General features: G+C 47.6%; 1 protein-coding gene across 3 annotated transcripts in view; it reads right to left on the reverse strand.

Annotated features, from left to right (window-relative positions):
* Window positions 1–23,869, reverse strand: part of HSD17B7 (hydroxysteroid 17-beta dehydrogenase 7) — a 340,157-nt gene that overhangs the window by 182,913 nt on the left and 133,375 nt on the right. The gene's annotated exons all lie outside the window — the stretch shown is intronic.

The raw sequence follows: 23,869 nt of genomic DNA on the forward strand, positions 1-23,869 counted from the left end.
CCCATATAAGCTGCCTTGACAAAGACCTATGGTCGAAACACGTTTTGCCTTTCCTCATATGGCCTCCTTATGTATCCAGCACAACACGTGCCCAGCGAACAACTGGCCTCACACTGATTAAATCAAGACTGAATATACATTGAGTGTCTTGATCCCTCATTTGACCTAAGAAACTAGACTGGATTATCTCACACTGATCCAGCACCAATACACACAGGGTTTCTACCACCCTTCCTACTTCAACACATGGGAATCTGTGAGCTTTTCCCAATGAAACCCTGCAGACGGCTCCAGGACTAAAACCGGCATATTAACAACCCGTCTAGCGCAGGGATCTGCCTTTCCTATAAGTTCGCAACCACCATTGTACTGGTTCCTATGTAAGTAGCTTAAGAGTAAGTGGAACCATGTACATATGTAAAATAAAGTATCCCAGACTTTTATACAATTAAGTTCACAAATGGTCTGTACCTGGAAACCATTACACTTCTTACTGATTACAGCACCCGGCTTCCTTGGGTGGAGCTCCCACACTACGCTCAGTCACTCCAGGGATAACTTTATGGGAGGGTAAAAGGGCTCCATCCCATGGCCCCCCACCTTGGAAGGGACCCCCACCACATTATTTCATTTGTAAAGCGCACATACAACCCGTAGGCATTGAGGCGGTGTTGCAGGTACAAAGTACTAGACAAGCCAGTGTTATGCAGACATAGTTTCGTACATGTTCAAGGTGATAAGGTGTGACCCAATGGCAGTTATCAGAGGAAACATCCAGAATCATAGATAGAAACAACAAAAGGTGGCAATAATCCCACAAAACAGGGCGATGGGCAGTTGGACAGAAAGATTCCTGGGGAGAGGCGAAAAACGGGAATTCAGGTTTAGGTGAAAAGCTGAGTCTTTAATGCTTTGCAGAAAATCCAGTACGATTTCTCTGCCCTCAGGGAGGATGGGAGGTTGTTCCAAAGCTTGGCTGTAAGGGAAGCTAGAGCCTCCGGGTTTTCCATCTTTTCACTTTGGGCACCTTTAGTCTGTCCGTGCAGTGTGTCCTCATGGGTCTGGCAGAGTGGGCTTTGGCAGTTCTTTTGGAGAGGTAAGGTGGTGCTGTGTTGGAAAGGCATTTGTGGGTGATGGAGTATTTTGAAAATGAACCGCTCTTGGATGGGGAGCCAGTGTGCATCTCTTCTAGCTTTCAAGATGTGCTCTTTTTGGGATGTTAAGGGCAGCTATGAGGGTGTTGTACTGGATTACTTGAAGTTTGAGTAAGTTTCTGGAAGAGGTGTCATTGAATAGGACGTTACAATAATCAATATGTCAGCCTGTGATTGCCCTGGCAATGGTTAGGCAATTATTCTTAAAAAGGAAGGGTCTGGCTGCATTAAGGACCTTGGTGGTGTATGCTGCTGAGGAGGCATTGGCGCTTGCTGGCCTAGTCATGGTGAGTGATGAGTCTAGGTAGACCCTTAGGGTCTTTACGGTGTTAGAGACAGGAATCAAGCAATTGTCGATTGTCAAGACCGAATATTAATTATTGAGGGACTTTAGGGCGCTGGGGGAGCCAACGATCAGGATTGCTGTCTTGTCGCTGTTGAGACAGAGGTGATTGGCTGCCATCCAGGTCTGAATTGTGGAATAGATTGTGTTTAGGGTGTTGGCGTCATTACCTGTGAGGGGGAATCAGGATTTGTGTGTCTGCATAGTTAGTCTAAGCCATGCTGAGCTAATCTAAGATGTGTCAGGGGGATAGCTCAGGGGCAACATGCTCGCCTTGGAAGCAAGATGACACGGAGCAACAGAGGTTCGATCCCTGGGTCTCTGCGCTTAGAAATCTCTGGGTATTAAGCGCGTTATAAATAACCTATCATATCATGTGGAATAGGGGACTGGTAAAGAAATTCTACATTGTACGGGCGATGCATGATCCTTGTGGCACACCGCAGAGGATAGGAGAGGGAGAGGCTTTGGCAGTCTCAGAGAAGACTCATCACTCTTCCATTAAGAAAAGATGCTATTGAGGCAGTGGCTGAGGGTGAGAAATGAGTGTGGGTGGTGAGGTGGTGGCAGAGGATCTGGTGGTTGACCAGGTCAAATGCTGCAGAGAAGTCTAGGAGAAGAAGCAGTGCAGACTTGCCTTCGTCCCTGATCTCATCTAAGTTTTTTTTTAGATCGAGCAGGGAAGATTCTGTGCCGTGCCTTGGCAGAACCCAGATTGATGCATCCCTAGGATGTGATTGTCCTCCAAGAAGTGCTGAACTTGTAGGTAGGCAGCTCGGTCCAAAATCTTTAGGTGGAAGGGGACAGTGGTGATTGGCCTGTAGTTTGTGGGGATGGATGGGTCAAGGGATATCTTTTTCAAGAGCGGAAGTACCCAGGCTTCTTTGAGGCTGGCTCGAACAGTGCTTTGAGCGAACAAGGGGTTTATGATAGCTGTGATAATGGGGGTTAGAATGTCAGCACTGTCGTTGACTAGGGGTGCAGGGCATATATCGCCTTTACATTTTGATGGTTTTAGACCTTTCATCAGTTTGGCTTCATCAGTTTCAGAGAGGTCTCTGAAAGAGAACCGAATGGTGACGTAGGTAGGGGAGAGAGGTGAGAAATTGTTGCTGGAGGTAATGGGTACTATGTTAAATGTTGCTTGTTGAGATCAAATCTTCTTAATCAAAAGGTGTCAATTTGACCTATTAGTGCCTCTTGGATGCTAGAGCACCAGATCTGGTCTTTAATGATGCTTGTTGGGGGGTGAGGGGGCAGGGGCGGCAGGGGATTAGAGTTCTCTGTAGATGGTGAATATTTCTTTGGCATCCGACTTTGCATTGCTGATTCTGGTATTGAAGGAGTTGTACTTAACTGTGATTGTGGCTGATTTGTATTGTTTGGAGGCTTTGGTGAAGTCCTGTTTTGTAGCGGTGGTGGGATTGTTTATCCAGGTTAACTGAGCTTGTCATTTCAGGGTGCGTAAATCGAGAAGGTCAGGGGTAAACCATGAATTGGAATGTCTGACCATCTTTGCTTTGTGTGGTATTAGGGGGGATAGGGTGTTCACAGCTTTAGTGAGGATTGAAGAGTAGGTATCCACTAGTGAGGTGGGGTTCGAGGCGAAGGGCGCCTGAAGGCAGGGAGTGTTCATCAAGAATAGTACATTATCTCTGGTGAGCTTCCGAGAGCTCCTAGAGAGAGCAGGAGGAAGTGGATTAGTCTGACCAAGGACAGGGTGTGTTGGCGCTGGTGGTGATTTGGCAGTTGTGATCCGCGTATCTTATACTAATGTTTTTAACGCCACCAGAAGATAATTGTACCCAAGATATAAAATGGGCAACAATACTCAGTTTTGTATACCGTTGAAGTAAGACATTAGTGAGATAAGTCAGGCCTTGCAAATACTTTCTGTAAATTGGTGCAGGTCACCACAGACCCACTTTAGTTTGGCACAGTGCAGCCACCCAGAGGCCAGCCATGCACAGTGAAGCTTTTATCTGACATTTACTGCAAACAAAGTAAAGTTTAAATAAAAGTTTCCAACATCCCCTGCAAATGGTACTGGCCCTTCTTAAAATCTACTTCACTATGCGAGTGGGTGAAAATACTTTGCGAGCTCTGGATGAGTGTCTGTAAAAAGGTTAGCTGCATGAATGGACACAAATAAATAGATATGATAAAAAGGCTCTTAAACAGTTTGGCCATCTCTCTCTAATGCAGGTGCAAATATATAATGCAATCATAATCACAGAGCAAAGTGAGCTCTAGAGGCCAACTACAGTGTACAGTTTTGCAGTAGGTCTGTAGATGTACAGACTGGATTAAACTATTGTTCGCTACTTTAAGTAAATTTCAAGTTAGTTTTGTGTATTAATTATGTAAAAGACTAAGCAGAGTGGATGGCATAGCAGGCAGAGAACTTGGCAAACTAGGCAGGATATTGTAGTTTGTAGCCATATCACTTTCAGGGTAGCGGGTATAAACCAACAAGGCAAGATAGAATGTCAAGGAGTATGGAATCACCAGCAGGCAACAGGACTATGTTTGCCGTCAAAGCATTTGGCTGCATGGTGCATGGTCATGTACATTTTCAAAAGGGTCCACTCGTCAATATGATACATCTTCCCCAACAAAATGAAATCTAGTTGGCACTGAGATTTAGATAGACTTCACTGTAAAGCAGGACGACAATGCAGTTTTTTACAGTAGCAATACTGTAATTATGCATTATGTTACCTATTACATTTTTAGAAAGGGAATTGAAAGCCTTTTTAAATGAAAAATAACTAACATACTGGTCTTTGGCAGACAGGATACAGTTAGCTTAATAACAGTATTATCCCGATTATTTCTGGTTTGCAATTATTTGAAAAATATAATATGCATAGCACTCCCAGAAAGGCCTTTTGGCACATGAGTGTAGTGGATGATTACTGATTTTAACAAAAAGGTAGCAGGGTTGTATGTGCTTGGACAACTTTATACACACTTTCAATGGTTTTTTGTAGTGCTACAACCAGAGAAAGAGTGTGTTTTTCATATATTGGAAAGAAGCAAGCCGGCTTCAGACCTTCAAGCACCAGCTACAAGTAAGGCAGAGCACTAAATGGCTAATAATGTGTGTTGCATACATTAGGCATTAGCCTAACGGGAGAAGGAATGCTGAGATAAATGCTATGGATTTCTTAGTTAACTGATCTGAAACGGCATAAAGTTGATAGCATTATGCTCAACATTTCTTGTTTGATCCTAACCAGGATCGCTAAAAACGCTGCTGTGGCACTATGCACTTTCTAGTTTTTATGATTGTTTTGTAAGTAATCATTTGCATCACAGGATTGAATAGAGGGAGAATCAATACTAAAATGAGCAATGAACGTTGCATATTAAACTAACTCAAGATGGCCGACATATAAAAAAGATCATCTAGTCCTCTTTTTACTTCTAAACTTAACATCTGCTGGACAATATAATGAGCACTTTTTGAATGCGGGATTTGTTGTGAGCAAGCGGCAAGGAAGCCGCGAAACGCGTCAACGCATATTTCTTTGCTACACTTGATGGGAGAGCCAAACTTGCACGGCTTTTAATTTTATTTTGCTATGAATCCTTCCACGGAATAACAAAGGAAAGTGTACTAAGAAATCACGTCCAGTTAATCATTTTTTTAAATCGCCATGGAGAGTGCGACCCACTCTATGACTGATGAATAATCAGCAAATTGGAAGAATATATATATATATATTTTACACGGCCCGCGGTAGCGGGCGTGTAGTTATGATTAAGTTGCTAAACCCATAGGAAGACCACTTTTTCGGCAGCTTATAACTTCGCTCCCCCTAGAGCAATCGTCGCCAAACTTTGCAAAAGAAGTATATGGGCGGCTCTGAATTTTCTCAGCGAGTTTGGTGAGGTTTCATGCAGAGGGGGATAGGCTAAACGGGCGGGGGTCCCAAAATTCATTTTTTTTTCTCCATAGACTGAATGGGCAAAAACTTTGCGCACGGCTACAGCCCGAATGGCTGGAGGAATTTGCACCAAATGTGCGGCAGGAGGGGGGGGGGGGCTTGGGTCAGAAAACTTGCTTTTGTGTGTTTGGTGGTAATCCGATCAGACCTTTGGTTGCAAACAACTGAAATATACGTCTCTAAACATTAGTGATATCTGGGTCCGCTCTGCGGACCCATTTCCCTGTTCACTCCGCCGACAGAAGTGTCATTGGCTTGCGGTATGGAGTGCTGTCAGAGAACTTTGGATGCGGCCGGTGGTTGGCTGGAGGGAAGCGTGCTCTGCGTCAACATCGTTTGGCAAACGCCACCATGGTGTATCGGAGGACAGTGCGTCGGCGGAAGGGTCTGGAGAATATACTGTATGCCATGTGTTGGCGGCAAGAAAGAAGGGAAAGTGTGGGGGAGTGAGAAGTGGTTAATGTGACATATGTAAATAGGTGGAAGAAGACAGAGGAGTGGCTGCATTAATCCTGGGTATTGCACTAATTCGCGGGGTACCTAGACAGGCAACTACTTTGTGTGGTGATTGGAGGCAACTGTCGTAACGGCCCGATAGCTTCTGCTGCGAGCTGTTTGCAGTGACCTCTTTCCGTGGTGAGTGGCGGCAGGTGAATTTCAGAAGGAGTGAATTGCACATGACATAGGTTGAGTGGGAGCGCAGGTGGCTGTGCTCTGCGGATGGATAGCGGTAGTTGGGAACATGGTGGCATGCATGGGTGCAAGAGGTTGCAGTGGGTCTGTTGAAAGATTTGACTATTGGTTGCATGGCCGAAGGGCATGCACTCAAGAGCCTAGGCCTTAAGCACACCCACCGCAGCAATGCATATCTGACTCTGCATCAGGTGGAGGGAGGCGCTTGCATAGTGTAGTGTGTGCAGATTGGTTGGAGTAGGGCCAATGTTGCGAACAGTATGTGGGTAGGTTGGCAGTGACACAATACTTTGTAAATGGAAGTGGGTATGGGCGTAGAATGTGAATTAAAGTGTACAGCGGTAAAGGAGACAGTGTTTTCTTTCTACATTATGGTAACTGCAATTTTTTGCTGCATAGCTCCATGGCGGTGCGCAGGTTGGGTAGGAGTGCTGGTGGCAGTGGTGTGTAAGTGGATTGTCGTAGTTGGTGACATGGTGACATGCATGGTGGCATTACATTGCAGTGGGTGTGTTCAAGGCCTAGACTATTGGGTGCATGGCCAAAGGCCGTAGGCCATGCACTCAAGAGGCCAGGGCTTGAGCACACCCACGGCAGTAATGCATTTTTTACTCTGCATCAGTTAGAGGGTGGTGACTTGTACAGAATGGTTGTGGAGCACATTTCAGATGCAATTGAGCAGCAGAAGTGAGCTGCCATGCATGTATGTTTGGTTGGTTTCGCAGGTCAGGTGGTAAAGTTTTTCATGTCTGGTTGGAGATGGTGCAGTGAAAAGCCACGCAGTGTGGGCACTGGGTGCAGTGTTTGCATACTGACAATATGGTAGAGGGTGTGGATGAAGGGCAGCTTATTTGTGCTAGACAGTGACACAATACTTTGAGTGGAAGTGGGTAAGACAATAGTATGTGAATGAAGGGCGTAGGGGTGCCGGAGACAGTGTAATGTTTGTAGATTATGGTAACTGTTGCATTTAATGCTGTATAGCTCCATTGCAGTGCGGAGGTTGGGTAGGAGTGCTGGTGGCAGTGGTGCGTATGTGCACAGTGGTAGTTGGTGACATGCTGACATGCATGGTTGCATTACGGTTCCGGGGAATGTGTGCAAGGAGCACACCCACTGCAGCAATGCAGGTTTGACAGTGCATCAGGCACATGGTGGTGATCTTTGGAGAATGGGTGTGGAGCACATTGTAGACGTGCTACAGCAGGACAAGCAAGTTGAAAAGCGTGTATTGTGCGTTCCATGATTGTGGCGATAGTTGCAACATGCTGCAGTATTTGGTGTATGGCAGGAGATGGTGCAGTGAGAAGTTGTGCAGTGCGGCCACAGGGTGCAGTGTTTATATATTGTGAGTAGGCAAGAGGGTATGGTTGAAGTGCAGCTTATATGTGCTCGGCTACTCTGCTGGCCCAATGTTGTGAAGCTGTTGTGCTTAGGTTGTCAGTGACACAATACTTTGTGAATGTCAGTTGGAAGGGGTGGTGTAGGCTGTGGTATGTTTGTGGATTCTGCTAATTTGGACACGTGTTCGTGAATGGGTGTTTCATGGTGTGGGGGAGTTGGGTAAAAGTGGTGCTACGTATGTTACATTTGTGCATAATGTTAGCTGCCCACATGGTCGCATGCATGGATGCATAGTGTTGTGGTGGGTGTGGGCAAGGGCTGCACTGTTGCGTGCATGGCCAAAGGTGTGCTGCGTGGGCCTCAGGATCTTTTTGGATGCTGCAATCGTGCATTCTTTAGCAGAAGTTTCTGGTGGAGGGGCTTTGGAATCAAACTGAATGTGTACTGAGAGTGTTTAACGGTAAATATGGAAGGGTGTACAGAAATGATACTGTGCAATGCAGAGGTTTTGTATGTGATTGCTGCATGCATGTTTGAACATTTTACAGCACCCAATGAGGGAGTGCTGCAAAAATGCCTGTGCAAAGGGAAGAAGTATTGTGTCCGCTTTACTGGGCTGTGGCCCTCACTGTAGATGGGAAAGCGCACTATTATGAGCATGGTGGCCATGGAAATGGAATTGTGGGAAATAGGCAATAAGGTGTTTAGGGTGTGGTTGACAGGAAGGGGGCGTTACTTTTTCATCCCAATACTGTGGTGTGAGGTTGGTCGAGATGGAGAGACGCACAGTGCTTATCGTCAGTGATACCTTTGTGCGCCATCTGCACAGGTGTTGTGTGCAAAGAGGTGTTGCTGGTAATTTGGGGTTAGAAGGAGGGGACGCTTTCTAGGGCTGTCAGGGTGACTGCAGTTTCAGCGGGATGTTTCGTCTTTGCAGATATGTGGCGTCCGTCACAAACGTTGACTTTGCTGCGGTGCCCTATGGAAGTCTACATTTGGGTTACATGTTGTGTGGACGTTTAATCCGTCACCTGAAGAGGTTGCTGAACGCAGTGATGCATATTTTTCCTACTGCCAAGGTCGTTTTCTCATGCAAAACACCAAGAGGAGTATGGGCCCATGCCAGTGTAATTTATCCCCAGCAAGAGGTCGGAAGGTTGTGTTACAAACAGAATCATGTGTGAATTTATGCAGACTGCTGGCATGCTCTCCAGCCACTATGAGATCATGAGGTCGCAAAATATGCAGTGGTTCCGTAGAAATGGCATTTATTTTAGCGCCATTGGCAATGCTGTTTTCTTTTACACTGTGCAAGAAGCATTGACCAGAATTTGGTAAAGGTGTGAGGAGAGGCAAACAAAAATGCATATAAAGAGAAAAAAGAAAGTTGCTTGCACACAAAAGAAAAACCTTTATACATCTACGATGGAAGGCCCAATCCCCTGGCCAGCTTGATATTGCTTCCCCTGCTACCCCCCCAGTCACTATCACGAAAAGGTAGGATTACACGTGCCACATCCTGGGTGGCCATGTCGATGTATGTGGATGGAGAAATCGTTCATACTTTTACTGAACTTTGTAGTGGACGGGCTTTGCAATGGCACAGCACTTGTACTGTAAATGTGTAACGGTACATTTGAAGTGTTGTACAAGAATGACAACAGTGTTGGATGAGGGCGGCTTCGATGCGATTGGTGGATGCGTGTGTGCCGATTTACGCGTAACCCAATGAGGTAGTGCTGCAGAGAAGATAGTGCAAAGGGAAGAAAGACTGCTCCAGCTTTACAGGGGTGCAGCCCTCGCAGTACTTTGGGAAGCGCATGTGCCACAATCTGCCCTTCACATCATGTTGCCCAATTGACATGCCACTGTGGGGATTATCCAATCAGGTACTGTGGGTGTGGTTCACAGGAAGGGGCGGTCAAACTGTTGTACATTATACTCTGCGTACTGAGGGTGGCTGACATGGCGAAACTCATTGTGCTGATAGATCTGCACAACTATGCCCTGGAAAGACACTGACTGCAATCTTGGTTTGGAAGGAGTGGGCGCATTGTTGAACACTGTGTAGGAGTGCAATTTCGCCGATATGCTTTTACTTTGCAAAGACCTGGCCACTTTTGCAACAGTAGATGTTATCGTCATCCACTACGGCGGCATGCATATGGGTTACGTGGCTTGCTTAGATTTGTTCCGTCGACTGAGGAGATTGCTGGATGTCGTGAAGATACTTTTTCTGTCATGTCCCTGGAAAAATGAAACTCTGATTTCTGGTTTAGTTACCAATATGTTTTTATTTTTTATTTATCTTCTGGCTGTGCAGTATTTTATTTATTCATTAGAGCTTCATTATATTTATCATTTATTATTTAAATGAATTTCCCTTAGGAGTTGGTTAGGTCTTAACCTTTGTTTGAAGAATGCTGGTGAGAGCCCAAGCCAAAAATGGAGAAAAGGAGAAGGAACCGTGATTGGATGAAGGCTGAGCAAAGGATTGTTTAGCGCATTTTAAACTGCCTTTCATTTGAGTTAATCATGTGAGCAAGTCATGTTATTTGTTTTCTCCTGAGAATTTGGGCCCAGGAAATCTTGTGAAGAGATTTGTTTTCTGAAGAAATCTGATTTTGGTCAATAAGAAACTTTCAAGAAAGACGACTCATCTGATGGAAGTTAAAAGATTAATTTCAAGCTTTAATATTCAAATCTGAGCTAAGTACTTTTCAATCTCTTCTATTGAAGGTTCTCTTGCTTGTAAATATTTTTTCCCCTTTAGTAGGAATAATAAACCGGAGACTCTGAAAACTGTAAAAGGATTCGGTTGTGAAAGAGTTAATGTTTTGACTTGTGCGCGAGTTAGTGTGCGCGTGTTATTTTGTGAGGGAATCGTGTTCTGCCTGTCTCTCATGTATTCCGCTTACCTCTTCAGGTGCCTTGTTTGATCCTTTCGTCGTTTCCGTCTGACAGCAGCTGTGGCGTCACGTTCGTGTGAATCCTGTGAAGAAGTTATTGCGGATCGCAGAGATTTTCGGCGCCAACGGTGATTCGAGGTGAGAGAGATTTTTCCTTCCGGGCTGTTTTCTTCAGGAAAAGAAGGTAAGCGGTACGAGCGATATTTTCTTTTCCTACGTTGTGCTATTGTACTCTAGTTCCGGAGCGAAAGACTCAATTTAAATTTTAATTCAGCACACGTAGGTTTTTTCATTTGTTTTGATAGCGCGGAGTTCGCGGTGACTGACATAAGCATCGAGACTTGTTTCATAAGCCTAAGAAGCCTAAAGAAATAAACAAATATTTTCTTATGCAAGTTTTGGAAAGAGCATGAATATCAACCCTTAAGAGAGTAAAGACATTGGGCCTCATTACGAGTCCGCCGACCCGGACTTAACGCCACCGGTAAAACCATACCTCTGTCATTTCCGTGACCGTGCAATCACGACCCACGGACCCGGAAAAACCACCACCACAAACCGCCGCCGCAGAGTTAAGGGATCCGTAGAATGCGACGGCGGCGAAACCACCCAGTTACCGGCAACACGAAACACCATGGGCATCACGAGTACCACAGACATGGAAACACCGCCACAAAAATGGCGGAAAAACCGTGGCCACGGAGGCGGTATCGACGCCACTGCGAACATGATGTTAAACAGTACCAGGTGAGGTGAAACAGGCCACAGGTGCCCCAAATGAGGCCAGCCGGACCCAGCAGGTCACTGGGAGGCTACAAAAGGGCCACACCCACACCAACTCCAAACACAACAATGCAGGCAGCAGCAGCATTGGGACTGGGACTATTGAACCTACAGGCAGCAGTGCACATGGTGGCAGCAATGGTGCAGAGGAGGATGAGGCAGAGAAGGCGCAGGCATCAGTTAGCAAACCCTGCACCCATGCCAAACCCAATTGCGCAGCCGGCACGACCCCGCAGGCAGCCTGCAATACCCCGCATCAGGGCCTCACCCTGGAACCTGACCCCAGGACAGATCCACACATTATACCGGCTGTACCGTCCAACTATCATGTACATCACCGCCATGATTGAGGACATCAGCAGCCACATTGCCAGCTCGACCGCAATCCCCGCCCCTCCTGAAGGTGGTGTCAGTACTGCATTTCCTAGGCAACGGAACTTATCAGCACACAGTTGGTGAGCTGCACGGGCTCTCACAACCCTGTTTTTCAAAAATATTGGGACAGGTACTGTATGCTCTGCTGCGCCATGTGTCGGAACACATCGCCCTACCCCGTACACTTGCAGAGGTCTTTGCAACCAAGTTGGCATTCCATGCCATTGCAGCCATGCCAAATTGCATAGGTGCACTAGACTGCACCCACATAGAGCTGACAGTACCACGTGCAATGGAGATGGAGGTGTACCGCAATAGGAAACAGTACCACTCAGTGAATGTACAGATGGTATGTGATGCCGGACTGCTGATTACACATTGCTGCGCACGTTTTCCGGGGTCAACACATGACTCAATGGTCCTGCGGAATTCCACATTGCCACTCTACACGGAACGCTACGCTGGACAAAGCACAAGGCTATTGGGTGAGTACAACTGCCAATGCATAGGCCCTGTTGAAGTGTGTTGAGTGCCCAGGCCAATGACCTGTGTAAGTGGGCTGCTACAACTGCACATGCATCACCTCCTGGCCCATGTAACGGACGGTCAGCATAACCCACACATCACATATCTACACATGACATGTTGCCACAGTACACACCCTGCCTAAGGAGACATACGACCAAAGCTACCAACAGGCCATACAAGTTGATCCACTCAATCCAGCCACCCAGACTTAGGACCACTTCCCCCCCAAAAGCACATGACGGCTGCACATGAGACATCCTGCAACAGCCAAGTCATCACAGGCCATGGAATGACTCCCCCATCTGTGCTTGTCATTGCACAGTGCCTTACTTACCAACCACTATCGTGTATAAGGTCCACTTCACATGCACAGCAAGTAATAGTGCAATGTCTAAATGCCGCTATCTACAACAATTACCCGCCCTTCTGACCACGGCTAGGTCCATATGGATGAATGTATGATGACACAATATTGCATTGCATCAGATCGTGAGATGAACCCCAAACACTGACATGTCCCACACATTTACATCCCATGTAGGTGATGCTGGATATGCACTCAAGCCATGGCTGATGACACCTGTACGGAGGCCAAGGAACAGGCATGAGGAGGCGTACATCAGGGCATACGTCCGCACACGTGGCATGATTGAGTGGACATTTGGCCTACTGAAGGCCAGGTTCTGCTGCTTGAGCAGGTCTGGAGGATCACTGCTCTACAACCCAGTGAAGACGGGTAAAATTGTGCTCGTGTGTGCCATGCTGCACCATCTGTGCTTGCGCAGGAGCATTCCGCTGCCCCCATGCGCAGAAGATGAAGATGGGGATGGCGATGGCGATGGGGATGGGGTGGCAGCACAACCTCCCAGGAGTGCGCAAGATGGCCAACAAGCATGGGATGCACTCATTCGAATTTACTTTTGAGAGACTGCACATTGACAGCAAAGCATGGATATGACGATGCCAGTGAATAAATGATTTTTGTCTGCTGATGAAATGACAGATGTCCCACTCATTATGGTAGTTTTCAAAGGTTTTGTATTATCAATTAAACAGGGAAGAAAGTACATTGGGTAGGGAAGCTGTACACCCATGCCCACCCACCACCCAAACCACCCAAACGTTCCCACCCCCAACCAGGCCCCTAACAACTAACCACCTAATGGGCAACCACCACCACCACCCCCACCACCCAAACGTTCCCACCCCTCCAACACCCATGGTGTCCCCAAATGTCATGTTGACTGGCATCCCCACATGCCACTATTTGCGGGGGTGCTTGTGCGCAGGTGTGTCCTTGCTGGTGGATCCAGTCAACCGACTTGAACGCCTCCGTGGGCTGCCAGTGGCAGAGCTGGATGGGGTGGTGCTGGCTGAGGTGACTGTCGGTGTAACTATGGGCAAGCGTCCTTGAAACGCCTGCTGGGCTACCAACATTGACTCGGCAATGCTGGACTGCACACTGTTCACTTCCCTGACATGGCGTGCCAGGGTGAGAATTGTGGCCGCAAATCGTCCAATCGACCTGGTGAGCCGATGCACCGATGTGGCATTGCTCTCCCGCTGCAGCCTGGCCTCCTCCCGCTGCAGCCTGACCTCCTCCCGCTGCAGCCTGACCTCCTCCAGCTGTCTTTCCACCAGCTGCGTCAGGGTGGCCTGTTGTTGCTCGATGTGCTGCAATCGTGTACAGAGCTCGCCCATGGATGGAGTTGGGGAGAGCATGGGGCTGTGCAGTTCTGGGGGGCTAAATGTAGGCCATGGATGGGTGACAGGCCATCCATGTTGTCCCCCTCACCCTGTTGTACTGCTTCAGCCTGCATGGCCGGGGCACTCCCATCACTTTATGCAGCCTCCTCAGCTGTGCAGATGGGTTGCGAATCATCATCCGGGGCCAGGGTGGGTGGCTGCATGGGGATGGTGTCGTCTGTTGGTGTGCCTGCTGCAGCCGGTGTGCCTGATGTTGCCGGTGTGCCTGCTGCAGTCGGTGTGCCTGAGGTTGCCGGTGTGCCTGCTGCAGCCGGTGCCTGTGTGCCAGAGCAGCTCGCATCATCTTCCTGGAAATGAGTGCTGCGTTGTGCGCCTGCAGGTGGCTGCTGCATAGCCTCTTGCTGTCACTTGTCACGATTGTGGGGATACAGAGGGCATGCCGTTAGTTGTGTGGTGTTACGTAATGTGTCCATCACATGCATCAAACATCACAATCCATGTCCACTTGCAATTCAACACTTGACTATTGATACACACAGTTGTGCGTCTCTGCTTCCAGTCAGGCACGCACTGTGTACATTTCGAGGGATTGTGCTTTGGGGATGTGATACTCATCGTTTGGCCAGTCAGTGGGTCCATTGGGTCACTCCTGCCCTGTTTGGGGGGGGGGGGGGGAATTGGGAGTGGGTCCATTGGGTCAATCCCAATCACACGTATGGCTTTGTATTCTGTGTACTTACCGGCATCTGCAGGTGGGCTCACTCCTGCCTCTGCCTCTCCTATGCCGTGGATGCCTTCGAGGTGCATGACACTGCTGCAGCGCTCCTCCCACGCTTGCAGCTTCAGAGGGGGATGCAGGGCCTCCACCAGTACCAGTGCTGTGTTGGCGGTGTGCTGTGATGAGGTTGCGCACCCAGAGCCTGAGGTCATCCCACCTCTTGTGGCACTCCTTCACTGAGCGTGTGGTCACGCCAACCGCTGTGCACTTGCGTGCTGCCTCTGCCCACAACTCCTTGCGGCGTTGCCGAGTAGCGCGCCGCTGATCTGCACTAAAGAGCACTTCAGCATGCTCAACAATGTGCTCCACCAGTACTGTGAGCTCAGCCTCACTGAAGCGCTGCTTTCTCTGTCTGCGTGCTGGTATCCTAGATGCCATGATGTTGTTGGATGGTTTGTCAGTCTCAGGGAGGTGATCTGACCTGTGGTGTCTGAGGATGGCAGTGGATTGTGCTTTATATAATGGCCGCCTCTCTGTTTCCGTTTTTTTCCCCCGCTGTCATGGTATTTCCACTTCCGGTGTTTCCGTGTTGGCGGGGGCGGACACGGTTCTAGCACAGTTTTCTGTGGCGCCAAGTACGCGCGCGTAGGTGTTTACGTGACGGCGGTGACTCCGTTTCCGCCTTGGTGTGTTTGCGCACGACCCACCTGCCGTAATCGGCCCTTCTTTCCGCAACCTTGCGGTCGCGGAAGCGGAGTCGACGTCGACACGGAATCACAGCATTCCAGCAAAGCGGACTCGTAATGAGGCCCATTGTTTTGAAATACTCACTACATCCTTAAGCAGCAATAAGGGAGTCAATGTGTGAAAAGACATTTTCTGAAAGTCAATACTAAAGAGGTAATCATTCAATAGTGAACTCAATCTGCAAAACTGAGTCTTGGATCAATGAACTCAAGTAGAAGAGATTAGTCAAGACTGAGAATAAACTGGTTACGTGGCTTGATTGGATGTGTTCGTCGACTGAGGAGATTGCTGGATGCCGTGAAGATGCTTTTTCCCCACTGGCAAGGTGCTTTTCACATCCATAATACCACAAAGAGTATGGGCCACTGCTCATGGATGTTGTTCCGAGCCAGACGCAGGAAGGTGTCTCATCAACAGAAGCATGTACACTTTTTTGTCCGCTCGTGGAATGTTCTTATGCAACAATGACCTCATTAGTTGTGGAAATGCTGAGTTTTTCCAAGAAAATGGCATTTTGTTGTCACCATTGGAATGCAGTTTTGTTGCCCGTCTACAGAATGCAGTGAATAGTTTACTGTAATGTGAGCACAAGAAAACACAATAGCAAATAAAAACCGAAAGCATCTAGAAATAAAAAAATAAAAGATTTAAAAAAGCAAAAGGCTCTTTTATGAGCCGCCCCTTACCACGAACTCTTCCTACCCTGGTTGCAAGTTATTCCCCCACGGCCGCACACAGCACGAAAGCCACATCTGGGGATTTTGCAGACGGCCGCCATGGTAATGGGACTGCAGGGATTGTTCAATCAGGTGATTAGAGTGTGCGGCAATAGGAATAAGGACTCGTGCTTCACTCGGGCCTGGCCCTTGCAGTACTTGGGGAAGCACACGTGCCACATTCTGCGCTTCTCACCATGCTGGCCTATGGAAATGGGACTGTAGGGATTGGCCTATGGAAATGGCACTGTAGGTATTGTCCTATTGTCCTATCAGGTGCTCAGGGTGTGCGTCACAGGAAAGCGCACCAATAGGAAGAAGGGCTTTACTGGGACGCGGCCCTCGCAGTACTTGGGGAAAGCGCACGTGCCACAATCTGCCCTTCTCACCATGCTGGCCAATGGAAATTGGACTGTGGGGATTGTCCAATCAGGTGCTCAGGGTGTGCGTCACATGAAAAGGCAGCAATATGTTTTCATTACTCTGTGTAGCGAGGGTGGCAGTAAGAGATGGCGAGACGCACTGTCTTGATAGTGTTAGGGACATCAGGGGGTATGGAGGAAGGGCTAGGCAGCGTAGAGTTTGTGGGGCATACAAGTCTGAGTTTGGGTCTTGTGCGTTATGTCAAACAGATGTCTGTTTCCCTTAATGAGCACTCTCAGAGATCTACTGAGTTGAGGCAGCAAGATGGAGTATTGGGCTCTAGCCCAGGCCAAGATGGTGACCTCGCTCAGCAGCAATCTAATTTGGAATGCTGAAGGATGTTTGTTCTAAGCTGACCGTTCTAAACTTCCTTTCATCAAAACTCTAGTTAAAGTCAGTCATGTTTCTAATTATTTTCCCTTAGGCCAATTTGTTTTGGACATTTTGAAGTTGGACACTTTAGCGCGTTCGAGGGAAACAGCTGGAGGGATACCACAGACTACAATTTACTGGTGGGAGCACAGCTTTTTGTGAGCAGTTGCATATTTATTTAATTCTGCTAAAGTAGTCTTGCAAACTGATTGGCGTGAGCAGTGCAAGTATTTAAACACTGAGTCTTATCTTGAGTAACTAGTTTAATTGTGATTGGTGTCTGCTGAATCGTTTTTGGTAAAAGCTCTTTAAAAGGAAACTAGACTGAAGAGCTTGTGGCGATTGTGGGCTCCAGCTCTGATGCAACGCTTCGATTTCTGGTTTACAATGAGACGCTGAGTTGGAAATATATAAAACCCCGGAATTCAGTTAAGAATAACAGTGCGAGCAAAGTACATTTATTGATTCTGCCTGCCCTTAGGGTGCAACTCACTGTTACGGAGCGCTCCCCGTCCACGAACAATTGAGACCCATGAGCCCTGTATCAGCAACTTCGTCAGCGTGTGCGTGAGCGAAAAAGCCAACGATGTGTCATCCTCAGCTATAGCAGGGCGTTCATAGCGGCGTACTTTTGGAAGAGCCAGTTTGTAAATTGGTAGTTAAAAGAAGGGCATCAGCAGCTGACTGGTGACAGGCATGGAGGCCTGAGGCAGCATGAAGATGGTGGAGCAAAGAATCGTGTGTGGGAAGTCACGCACTGTGCCTCGGGCGGCCACCATTTCAGGGTCTGCCCGGAAATGTAGTTTAGGGTGCGCACACCGTAGGAAGAGAGGAATATCGAGGAGACAATCAGTTTGGCCCCAGATCTCCAGGGAAGTTTGAAAAATAGGTGAACACTGTTAGGGAATAGGTGGGTGTTCTCAATCACCTAATCAGTTAGTAAAACTGTTACATGTACATCAATAGGACAGTAGCTGAAAGTTGATGTTGAACATTTAGAAAGCAAAACATTCAATACTGGAATAGCTCACCATGCTGGCCTATGGAAATGGGACTGTAGGGATTGTCCTATCAGGTGCTCAGGGCGTGCGTCACAGGATGGCGCACCAACAGGAAGAAGGACTCCTCCTGCGTTACAGGGGCGCAGCCTTCAAGGTACTTGGAGAAGCGCACGTGCAACATTCTGCACTTCTCACCATGCTGACCAATGAAAATTGGACTGTGGGGTGTGTTCAATCAGGTGCTCGGGTGTGCTTCACATGAAAAGGCGGCAATATTTTTTTCATTACTCTGTGTAGCGAGGGTGGCAGGCAGAGATGGCGAGATGCATGGTCTTGATAGTCGGTGATGCCTTTGTGGAAGATCTGTTGCAGTATGCCGTCGAAAAAGGCTTTCATGGCAATTTCGATTTGGAGGGAGTGGACACTTTGTGGTGCTGTGGCAATGAGAGCAGTTTCGGCACTGTGCTTGCAGTATGTTGACAAGTGGCGACTTCAGCTAGCGTTCATGGTGTGGTCGTGCACTATGGAGCGTTCCATGGCTTGTTCCAGTGTGTACCGTCGACTGAAGAAGGTGATGAAAGCAGTGAAGCGCATTTTCTCCACTGCTAAGGTGCTTTTCTCATGTATCCCACCGAGAATCGTATGGGACTATTCCAATGATTCCTGTCGCCACCCAGAGGTCGGAAGGTGTCTCATCAACAGAAGCATGTGCGACTTCTTGAATGCTGCTGGGATGTTCTCCTGTGAGAATGAGAAAATTGGTTCTCGATATATACACCTGTTCAAAGCAAATGGAATGTCTTTGTCGACCAGTGGCAATTACATTTTGTTTCACAATGTACAGGCTGCACTGAAGACCCTATTGTAAGAATGTAAGCTGACGTACAAAAATACTTATAAAAATCGTTAAAAAAAAAAGGTTTCTATGCAAGCACCTTTAAAAACAATCGACAAAAAAAAGGCTCTTTTTAGAGCCGCCACAACTAACGTCGTCCCCTACCGTAGTTGAAAGTTATTCCCCCACTCCCACATGCGTACAGCAGAAAAAAGTCTGCGGATATCGCGATACTTGCAGGGTGGCACGTGTTAGATACGCCCCTTTTGCAGATGACGCCCATAGAAATGGGCCTGTAGAGGCTACAGGATTGGGCAATAAGGCTTCTAGGTGTGGTGTGTACGCACATACTGTGGCACACGGTGTAGTTGTCGACAGAAATTCAGAGGGTGCGGTTATGGCTGTGTGTTTCACGAGCCACATCGTGTGGGTTTTGGGGGAGTTTGAAATATATTGATTGAAAGTGATTGGAAAACACTGTGCAGTAGCTGCTCATTGTGAATTCTAGCATGTGGATGTGTAGTTCTATGGAGTACCTAGAATGAAGTGACTGATCTTGCTTTGCCCATGTGACACTGTGGTGACGCGCAAACATGCCGACATTACTGTTATTCATTGTGGAGGGAAAATTGCGCAGCATGTTATACGAGTTTCAGTGCCGTTTGCGATGAAGGAGGCAGTTGCCCAGGTCATGCGTCTGTTTCCGATCTCCTGCATAACTTTGTATGGCATTACGCAGACACTGATGTGGCTGCGTTATTTTTCATTTGGTGCGCAAATGGAGAACGTGCGTTACATTGCAAAGAAATCTTTGTGTTTCTACGACATGTGCCAATGGCGTACTTCACACATAGGAATATGACGTTTCACTGCACGAACTCTTTCCCCCAGCAATAACGTTCCTGTTACTATGCCTGCCAGCCGATTTCTGCACACCCCAACCAAATTGCCTTGGTGCCCTTGGTGAAAGTTGTGGAAGAATTTTTGTAGTAAGTGTTGTGCACTGAAAGTCTTCATAACACACTCTGCAACACGTCAAGAAACTGTTTTCTACAGCGACCCCCCTTTCCACCCGATTCAACTACATTGTTTTGCACTGTGCCACGCCTCCCACCATGCCACCGTTCATTGGCAATTCCATTGTTCATCTCTGAAAGGAGATTCCTTTATTTCCCTTGTTTCCTTTCCCAGTTCTTTTCTGTTTATTTTGGTCTTCTAACACATGCCACAGAAGGAACGGCAGGAAAGGCCCAGTACGGAAGCGGCTGCACCTGCATGCATACTCTAGGGGACGTGCCGAGAGACGGAATTATTGGGTGGCCCTCAGCTACATAGGCGCAAGTCATTGTCATGCTCTAGGAAGGACCCTTTCCACGCCCTTCCAAGTATCTTCCCTCTGTAGAGAAGCGCGTTGCTATGCACAATACAATGCCCTTTGCCGGGTAAAGGTCTGTAGCGCAGCATATGGTCTGCAAGAATGTTTTAGCACTCTGCTGTCCTATAAGAGTGCCCCATTTGTTGGCCATAGCAGATGTGGAAAATGCTGTACATGAAATTACGCTACTGCATTGTTGGAAGGGCGGTAGTCTGCCTACTGGTCCCTTGTGCTTCCATTTCAGTTGTCGTCACATGCACTACAAAACACTTCATGCTGTGCCATCAGCCATAGAAGTAACATTCACGGAGATACATACATTCTGGAAAACAAGAATGTTTACAACAATGCGCAACACAGCTTCATTAGGTTAAGTAGGAAAACAATTAGTCAGCGCGACCCATGCGGCTACAGTTCTTTCCTAACCACAACCGACATTGTTTGCGTTATGCACATTCTGTTCTTTGCTTACTTGCATTTACATGCACTAGTATGTGAGTGACCAAGCCCCACCACCATTGCCATTTTGCAGACTCACTACAAACTGTCCCACCTGCAGTTACACGTTTTCTTCAACTGTACGACCTGCAGGCGACCTCTTGACAATTTCCATCACAGTGTTCAGAGTAGAGCCGGTGTGTCTGTTTCACGGGTCATGGAAAACTAAGCATCACCTCAAGCAAATTAATGCCGTATTTACCACCCCGCCGTTACACTGTAAGTTGCTGTTCCTTGTTTACAAGTGGGCCTCATACATCCAGGCGTACTGCAGCAATTCCTTGGTACGTTTGCAGAGCCACCCACATAGTCGGCAGGAGTACTTGAAATGGGGTTGTATACCGTATGAATCCGTAGGGCTGGCGACAGGGCCGGTGTTGAGAGCACACAGAGGATGCCGTACGCATGGGTATAGCTGTGAAGCGGATACACGTGCGATCCTGTCATGCTCACCCGATTCCCACGGAGGCGCAGGTCTGGCTTCGAGTGCTGATGCTTCTTCAATGGTGAAGCGCAGGACAGGTAGGGCCCCCTCTACTCTGGCTTCTCTGGCTCGCAGGAATATTCCCCTGTGCGTGAAAAGGGAGTATTACCTACTGACGGAATAATGCTCAAGCCTCCCACTCCCTTCCAACCCTCCACGATTCCCTCCCACGATTCCCCGTGAAGTCTCACCTTAGGGTCTGGAAGGATGAGTTCTCCATCCTGCTTCTGATGAAGGGGCGCGTTGAAACCCAGTTACTTCACTGGATTGAGGTTTGTTGGAAGTTCAAATAAGCTTGACTATTCAGGTAAGGCGCTGTAAGAGTTCTGTTGCAAGTTCAAAAGTTCAAGCTTAATAATAATGTTCATAGTCTTATTGCAGCAGCAAGCGCTAACGCTTATGTCTTTTCCCCTTAGGGGCCGGGGTTCGGAATGCCGGAGATATGGCGCCGACCTAAAGTGAAACGTGCAGTTCCAGTAAATGACAGGTAAGTTCTGGATGAGCGTTCGGGTAATGTCTTTGCATTCGCTCATTCAATGTCTTTGTCTTTTTTCCCCATAGGGGCCAGGGTCCGGAATGCCAGGAAGCGGCAGGACCCGAAATGAAATGGGAATGACCCAACAGGTAAGTCTTAGAAGGAAACTGAGCTTTTCCTATTCCCTTCCTTCTCTCACCTTGTGTTCTTGTCTTTTTCTCTGCAGGCTCTGGGAAGTGGCTGCGGATCCGGATGATCGCTGCTGAAGATGGAGGTGCCCAGGAAAGGTGAGTGAAATGCAGCGCTGCAGCGATCGAAGCGAAATGCTTTTAAAAATGATGTCTTCCCTTTCAGGATCGTCGGTGTGATGTCTCCGTGATACAGCTTTAGCAGGTAAGGTCTTCTTTCTCTCCAATTCTCTCTTAGCAGGTGACCCAGGATGCTGACAGGCGTGGCTGAAGTCCAGATGCAGGAGCTGACACGGTGAGCGTCCAGCTGCGAGGAGCAGAACAACGCGAAGCGTGAGTTGCTGATCGGGCGTGGTTTAAATAGCTTTGGAAGAAGTCCCGGGTATGTATCCTTCCACCGATCAGGTGTATCCTTTCCTGACTACACCCAGGTGGAAAGTAGTCCCACAGGTAAAGTAGTTCCATTCAGGCCTCAAGAGGGCCTGGATGTAGCAGCATGGTCTGCATCAGGTAAGTGCACATTAAAACACTTGAACACATGTCTAGCTTTATGAGCCTGGCGCCTAAGGCGCCAGGACAGGGGTCCAACATGAGCCTGGCGCCTAAGGCGCCAGGACTGTGTCCAAAGGGCCCCAGCTTGGGCCCGCTGGCACTTCCCTGGGGGGAATGCCTGCCTGCCTCTGGGGTTGCTGGGTCGGACGTGGCTCCTTGGAGGTAGGCATCATGACAGATCCCACAACTAAAAGTGCATTAGAAGATGCAGACATGCGGCCAACAAATGGAGTCCTACGGATACATGCAGTGTGACTGCACATACGCCGGCCAGGTGCAGTCTCCCTAGGAAACGTCCATATTCTTCACGTACAGTCCTCTCGGCCAGTACAGTGCAGCACAGATGCAGCATGCAATGTTAACACAAAAAGAGAAACCACTCAAACACTCACCACGACTTACCATGTACATCTGTAATTGCCAAGATGCACCAACACTATTAGTAAAAAAAAGGGTAGCACAAATGGATTTTGGCCTTTCCACACGTTCATCATGGCAGCCAAGGAATCATTGACAAACCGCTGTTACCGGGACGTTACGGTTCCGTCGCAGTATCAAACAGCTATCATCTTCATAGAAAACACTATGCTACAGCAATGTTCAGTTTACTGTGCCCTACTATTAACCTATGAAATTCACTAACAAAAAACATGGTTAAAGGGATGTTATGGTTAAGTTGCACTACTAAAAAACCTATGAAATTCATTGGAAAAACATTCCTACAGGGACGTTATGGTTACAGGTAAAACCGAAAAAAATAACAGAAATTCGCCAGTTATGGTAAGGTACGCAACCATAACTCACGCTACCACTGTGCAAGAAAAGACTAACACCCATGACCTCAAAGATGACATCACAAATGTCATTGATGACATCACTGATGCCATCACTTGTCTTTCTTTTCAAGGGCACCACTGAGGAAGTGCCTTTAGAGTCGAGGTTTAAGCAAGTGGTGGCTTTATATTGCTTTGGTGATTTCTTTATGCATGTAGATTCTGTGGATTAAAATGTGTGTTTTGTATTATTAAAGCATATTTTTATGTTCTTATGTAAACTATATACGTTGGTATACAGTTAGGCCCGCTGCTGCATTTATTAGGGATGCTTTGCATTCAAGCCATTTATTTTTTAACTACACATAATTAAGACAAAGGTATGCAAGCCCCAGCACCCTGCCATTCAAAAGTAGGTTAAGCCCACAAAAAAGTATGTTAAGTGACCTCAAAACTGAAAAACCACACTACATTCTTGAAATTGAGGTCAGGTCACTGAACAAGCACCGACAACACCAATAGTAATTGCTTTTTTATAGTTACACACTTTTCTGTGTCAGAGGCACACAGGGATAGACGAGAGCAGCAAAGGGAGGAACACTCCAAAGTGAAAATTGAGTATCTGGTGAGGCATCAGGATGAGCAAGAGGAAGGCTACAGGGGGAAACGCAAAGGGTGGATTACATAGTGGAGGGCAACAGATTCATGGGACTAGAAGATGCTGGATATATCTATACACTGGGAATATTTGACTGAGGCCCCATTCCAAGAAACATGCTTCATAGCCCTACACCAGGGGGAGCAAACTGTGGCTCTGCAGACGTTTTGGACTACAACTCCTAAGGTCTCTCACCACTGATTATGCTGGTTAAGACTAAAGGGCGCTGTAGTCCAAAACATATAGAGTGCCAAAGGTTGCAGAA

Source organism: Ambystoma mexicanum, chromosome 1q (assembly GCF_040938575.1).
Source record: "Ambystoma mexicanum isolate Mex_15411 chromosome 1q, UKY_AmexF1_1, whole genome shotgun sequence".
NCBI classification, from domain to species: domain Eukaryota; kingdom Metazoa; phylum Chordata; class Amphibia; order Caudata; family Ambystomatidae; genus Ambystoma; species Ambystoma mexicanum.